Below are 6,000 nucleotides of genomic sequence, written 5' to 3' on the forward strand. Positions count from 1 at the left end.
CATGTGGACACTGGAGAGTGTGTCAAATGAAACTATGCAGCATGTCTCCCTTCAACTGACTGTCATAGACTCAAAGAATAAAAAGCCTAGACAGTGTACTAAAAGCATCCCAGCAAAAGGAGAGAAAAAAGTGGTCAAATATAGCTACCATTGTCTTACAATCATACAAACACACATTTATGTGCGTGAGCGCACAGGGACCCAAAATGCCCCGGGGCATCCATCATACACAGCACGCTGCACATTGATGAAAAGATAACAAGAAACAAAACTAGGTTAAAAAGTCAATCTTACCGTCAGTCCTAAGATGTTTGAAGACGAAAAATATAAAAAGGGAAACCCCAACTTCTACATCAAGTAAAGAAGCAAGCTGAGCGGTGAGAAACTAACAGGTGTGAAGATAGAAGTCTGTGATCAAGTCACAGCACTCTGACTCAATCCCACGGGTTGACTCTACTAATGTATGTACACAAGGCAAGAGTTGACTCAAGCCTATTGGGCCATCCCAGGAGGAGTGGCAGTAAGAGGTTGACCTGACATGTCTGTCAGCTCTAATAAGGGATGTTGCAGCGAAATAAAACTTCCAGGAGCAGGTTTTAAATTGACACCGACATAAAAGCCAGAACAAACATGTTATATTTTATTCCAAGTTATTTGGCGTTTGATTTCTCTGGAATGCTTTGTTCTATTTGATAATAATATTGCTATGTTAGGCCACATGCAATAGACAACATTTTTTACTTTTTCCCAGACGGCAACTGAGGAAAGTCTTACAAGGGAAGGGAATCAGAAAGTACCTTTAACTTAAACTGTCTCTAATTAGACCCTCCAGAAAAACACGATTCTGCGATCGCAGAATTTACCGCATAATCAGCAAAATGGCGCAGATTTTTAAAAGGCCGCATATTTATCAAAAGGCCGCATAATCCCCGCATTTTTCCACACAAAGTTGAGAAAAAAAAAAGTTAACTCGTCTTGACGTGAAGTAGTGATGATGATGACGTGAAGTCATCAGCTCGCGCATCACAGAAGGTAAACACCACCGTAGAGTGAACGTGTGGAACTCACATGAGAGAGAAAACACCAAGATGAAAAAATCTGATCCATCTCATTTACCGACGAACATTTCTGCTAAAGACCGGGCAAAGCAGTACCCCGATGTCTTGCCCGAAAGTGGGGGGAAACTATTCTGCACCCCGTGCAACTGTGTGTTGGAGCATACGTCTCATACGTTCGAAAATGCTTTCTGCTGCTGCGGACAAGAAAGCCAAACAACTCACGTTCACCGAGGCATCAACCTCCAAAACCCTTTCGAGGGCTACAAGAAACGAAGTGAGTAGCCTACAAGATTGAAGCTGGTCAGATAACGAACGAGTAAATGAAAACACAATGAGGCGGAGAAGTGTGTGTGTGTGTGTGTGTGTGTGTGTGTGTGTGTGTGTGTGTGTGTGTGTGTGTGTGTGTGTGTGTGTGTGTGTGTGTGTGTGTGTGTGTGTGTGTGTGTGTGTGTTTAAAATAGCCCCATTGCTTTTACAATAAATAAACATTGAATGTGTTTAATTGAATAGGAAAGGGGTTTAACGTTAGTGGCAGGTTGTGTGTGAGAGACAATAAATAAGACAGCCCAATATTTTAAAAAGATCTATTCTTTTTCACAACTTTCCGCAATTTCACCGCATAAAATCACATAAAAACCCTGCATGTTTAATCGCATAATCAAGGATTTTAGCCCGCATAATCAAGGATTTTAGCCCCTGTTTTTCTGGAGGGTCTATCTAATACTCAATATCCGACATCGGGACACTTCACTGAACAACAAGTCTGGTTGTATAAAAGTCTAAGAGAAAAAGTACCCATATTTCTCAGTTTCAAGTCTTCTTCAGCACAGCACAATGTTTATTTTATAAGTGATTTTTTTTTTTTTGAAAAGAGTGAATGTAGCGCATTGTTTGCTTTAAGATAGGACTGCCTTCTGATTGAAAAGTAGTTACAATGGTGTTTTCTGGTCATGGTGTATTTCAGTTTCAAAGTTCTTTGTGTTTTTGTCAATGTCTAACCCATTCACAGTGTTTCCAATCCCTAACAGTATTTCTAACATTTTATCATCGTAAAATGTATTTTTCTGCATTCTGTTGTGGCCAAAAACCAAGGTGGTGACGACCAAAGACCAAGATGGCCAACACCAAGATGGCCAACGCCAAAATGGAAAACTCAAGGCATTATGAGTGTAGTCCACAAACAACTTGATTGCGTAACAGTGACTGCAAACTTAAAGAGTTTTAGCACCTTTTTGCATGTCGGGAAGATATGTTGCTAGAACAACAAGTGTTTGTTTAAAATACATACTAAAAAGGTTCCAATTTCTGATTGGCTGGGCAAATTGCAAACCACGCCCCGTACAACTCAGAAAAGTTTTTGTGAAGCCGTCTTTTTCTTTCGCATCAGCATTATTAGCATTAGCCCAGCGCACCAACGGGGAGAGACTAACTTATGGCAACACAAAATAAAACATGGGAGCAGTGGAGTGATGAGGTGTCGGTGCTTCTGGCGATTTACTCGGAAGGCTTCAGTAGAAGCTGCTGGGAGTCTTCCCAGCAGCTTCTACTGAAGCCAGTCCCCAACTCCGGGGACTTCTGGCCGGGGACTTCGGGTGGCAGTATACGCCATGAAGTTGTTTGCAGCCTGCCAGTAAATCCAAAGCGGAAGAAGAAGAAGCGACGTCAGCAGCTCGGCTCCCTCAGGGACTTATTCCGGTGTGAACACGATTTACTAGATAGTTCCAGGAAATAAAAGTTCCGCGGAACTAAGTTCCGGGAACTATTGCTGGGAAAAGTACTTGGTGTGAAAGCGCCTAATGGTCCTTTCACAAAGTCTTGCATATTGAGTTTTTACCCCATCACAAATCTTTAGTTTAGGCAGCCCAACTTACATCAATTATGCATTAGAATTGTGGAATTATTCTCCTGTTGTTGGTCAAAAGAAATGGGAGGATGCCACATGGTTACACATTAACCATCACGCAGCGTCCACACGGCAGCGTGCGTTGAAGCTTGCCGGTGGGCTTGTTTGAAACTCGACCAACAACCAATCACATGAATCTCCCGCCCCGGACACACAAGCACGCGGTTTGATTAGCTAGAGCTTGTACTGGCATATGATTTGATTGGCTGACGCTTCCGTCGAAGCTTCAAAAGTTAAACGTTTCTCAACTTTTGAAGCGAGCAACGCGAGCAAAACTAAGCGACGGAACCACAATGCAGTTCGGCAAAGCATGACGTCACTCCATTCAAAGTGAATGGGAAGAAGCGTTGAAGCTTCAACACACGCCGCCGTGTGGATGGGCCGTCATGAGTATTTCTTTGTTAGGGCTCCACTTTCTGGGGACAGGGTGACCTTTTGAGGCACAGAACTGCAACTCAAGAGGCACACAGCTCAAAGATAATTAGTTTGGTTATATTCTTAATTTTGTTAAGCCATCATCAAAGAAAAAAAGAAACTGAGGTTAAGACACATAAGAGGAACACACTTATTAGTTTCCTTCATCTGAAATACAGATGAAACACAAGTCTTCTGTGCTCCCACAATAATACAAGCTTTTTCTAGATTTGGACTCTGCATCCACACTGCAGCAGTGTGGGGTCCCTTGGCTCACCGTCTAACATGATGTATGACACAGTGGGTTCAAGAAAAGAAATAGCATCCGTTTTTGCCATTTTCAATAAATCGTGTTTTTAGGCTTGCACAGCTGTGTCTATTATCCATAATGTCAATATGCAGCAGTATGATTGGGACTACAAAAGCTCTGTTTTGTCGTGATAGACAGCGTCTTTCTTACACTGTGCACAGAAAGGTTAATATGACTTGGGAATTGGGAAAGCACTCAAAGCAGCACCAACTCTAGACTTTTGTTAAGCATCCAGTAAATAGCAAGCTCTGTTAGACAGCAGAACAAATAAGGAATTCTTACAATAAGGAAATGGCATTGGGAATGAGAAGATAGGGGATTTAAAAATTAAGTGCACATATCAGGATTTTCAATCGTGACAATCTAATGATGTTTACAGCTTAAACAGATAAGTGATGATGGAATGATGGCACTAAATAAATCAGTAAAAAAAACTCTGGCAAAGTGAATTTTTGGGGGGAATTATAATCAATGAAAATATGATTTAAAAAAAACTCTGACCATTCAGTGCATATACTCAAGAAGTGGTCAGCATGGCCACTTTGAACGCATGCCATTTCAGAGATTGCCTTGCCCCCATTGGTGCTGCTTCAGTGTTGTCAAGAATCACTTATCGGATCAACTTCTCAGAATTCTCTAATCACTTGGTTCCTCTGCATGAAGTGGCATGAATGGGTGTACTTTATTTTTAGGTTACACCCTTGTTTTTGGTGCACCGTGTTTCCTCATTTTGCTGTTTTCAAATAATCAGCCATGGACTACTTGCACATAATTAAAACTGGCCATCCGTGGTGACTTGATTAAACTTTAATTTCTAATTGTAAGAGTATATGTCTGTTGAAAGACAAGAATATGATGGTCTGGCAACAAATGCTGATACTTAACTCCACAACCTTTAGACTGAAGCAAAATGGTGTGCTACCTACAGATAGCGCACAAGGAAAGCAAACAGTGAACTCTAAGGCGGGATGAAAGAAGGCCCCTCTGTGTGTGGATATGGATATAGTGGGATGAGGGTGGACGCGTGTGTTGGGGGCTTGGGAAGCAGCCATTCATGCATGCAAAAGTACAGCCGACCCTACTTTGATGAATCATTGGAGCTGCCAATTTGCTGTACCAGTAATACAACTGAAACATGTATTTTTTTATGTCATGGACTTCATTATCAATTATTCAGTATTTATTTTTATATTTTTGTGATCAGTTATATTTGAGATATATTCAAGTCTGATGATTTAATAGAAGTGTTGGTGCTGATATAAAATCAATACAAATGCAAATTTGAAGAAAAAACTGATTTTAGATACTGAGAAGTGACTAATATTCTGAGTTGAGGTATTAGCAATAGTGTTGAGAGCGAAAATAGTGCTATCTGCTTTGTTGTTATTGTTTAAATGATGTTGCCTGGTGTGTCTTTATTAGAGTTCTGTAGTTTTTGTTTTCATTTCAATATCATAAAAAATGTTGTAGTTGATCCTTGAATATAAAGAATGTAATATAGCATGTTAGGGAATACTACAAAGTAAATCTTCCGTTATGAAAATAATCTACTCTCCTTCTTACGTAGCGTCACAACAAGGGGAGGGGGCCACGGCTAGTGCCACGTGGTTCGCTGCATTGAGATAAAATAACGTATTTTCAAAAGTCAGCATCACAATATTGATCACTTGGCATGGGTTCAACTGAGTGTCCCCTTCACTGACACGTGTTTAAATGCTACCAATACATCGATTGTCATTGTAGAACAGACTCAACATCAAACACTAGGTTGCTCCTTTAAAGAGGGAATTATCACATCATAGCAGATGGTCTGTTGACCCCCCCGAAGCCGCATACTACTTAGTTAAACCACAACCCACTGAAACACAACACACTCTCGTGTTTATGAGAAAGCTTCTTACCGCGGCATGGAGGAGATCCCTCTGCTGTTGCTGTCAGTTTGCCGGGTTTTTTGTCCGCCACTAGCTTCTTTTTTTTAATTTAAAGTTGCATCACCTTTAATCTTCCGTCTCCCTTCGTGTCAGCCTTGCCAAAAACTTCTTCTTAAGCCCCTCCTTCTTCTTAACCAAACTAGGCGGTGGTCGGAAACATGTGTGTAGTAGGGGCTCCTGTGTTGTGACACTAAACCTGGCAGACATACTGGGTGCTATCTCTACCTGCCTGACTGTCACCCATCATGTTAAATGCATGGATGTTAGATGCACGGATGTTAGATGGTGTACTTGCCATTAAGGACAATAATAATAGGCGTATATCAAAACAATTGTGAAAGAGGATTTCTACATATTAAATACAACGTGCCATATCATTATAGG

General features: G+C 41.0%; 1 protein-coding gene across 2 annotated transcripts in view; it reads right to left on the bottom strand.

Annotated features, from left to right (window-relative positions):
• Positions 1–5,727, bottom strand: part of slc6a9 (solute carrier family 6 member 9) — a 70,842-nt gene extending 65,115 nt beyond the window's left edge. The window contains exon 1 of one of the 2 annotated variants that reach the window (XM_079647260.1): positions 5,587–5,727. The gene's annotated coding sequence lies outside the window, so the exon portion shown is untranslated. Of the gene's footprint in view, positions 1–294; positions 453–5,586 lie in introns of those variants that run through there. The other variant, XM_079647259.1, reaches the window with a different exon arrangement.
• Positions 5,728–6,000: the final 273 nt, after the last annotated feature.

Source organism: Notothenia rossii (assembly GCF_949606895.1).
Source record: "Notothenia rossii genome assembly, chromosome: 9".
Taxonomy (NCBI): domain Eukaryota; kingdom Metazoa; phylum Chordata; class Actinopteri; order Perciformes; family Nototheniidae; genus Notothenia; species Notothenia rossii.